We start from the raw sequence: 526 nt of genomic DNA, 5'->3' as shown, positions 1-526 counted from the left end.
TTCTTTTCTATGGCTGCTGTAACAAATTGCCATAAATTTAGTGACTTTAAAATGGCACAAATTTATCTTGCTGTTAGCATTATCTAGATCACAGGTCCAATACAGGTCTCACCGAGCTAAAATTAAGATGTTGGCAGGACTTTGCTCTTCTGCACAGGCTCTAGAGCCGAATCTATTTGCTCACCTCCTCTAACTTCTACAAGTTGCACATGTTTCTTGGCCTCTCCCCTCCTCCTCCAAAGCCTGCAATAGGAAGGGGATACCTAGATCACTTTTCATCACTCTGCTTTCCTTTCTTGTCCTCTTCATCCATTTTCAAGAATACTTATGACTAGGGCCAGCAGGTGGCATGCTGGTTAAGGTGCTGGACTCCCACACCGACAACTGTGGTTTGAGTCCCGGACTCGGTCGCTTGAAACTTACGCCGGGAACATGTGCATGCATGCCCAAAATTACAAAAAAAGAATTGAGGAGATGGCATTGAGGTGTAGCCATCCCCACTGGGGGTGGTTTCTCACTTTTCCTC

This window comes from Tupaia chinensis, unplaced genomic scaffold (assembly GCF_000334495.1).
Source record: "Tupaia chinensis unplaced genomic scaffold, TupChi_1.0 Scaffold144255_1, whole genome shotgun sequence".
Lineage (NCBI taxonomy): Eukaryota > Metazoa > Chordata > Mammalia > Scandentia > Tupaiidae > Tupaia > Tupaia belangeri.
The sequence above is the reverse complement of the archived record's forward strand: the minus strand, read 5'-3'. Positions refer to the sequence as shown.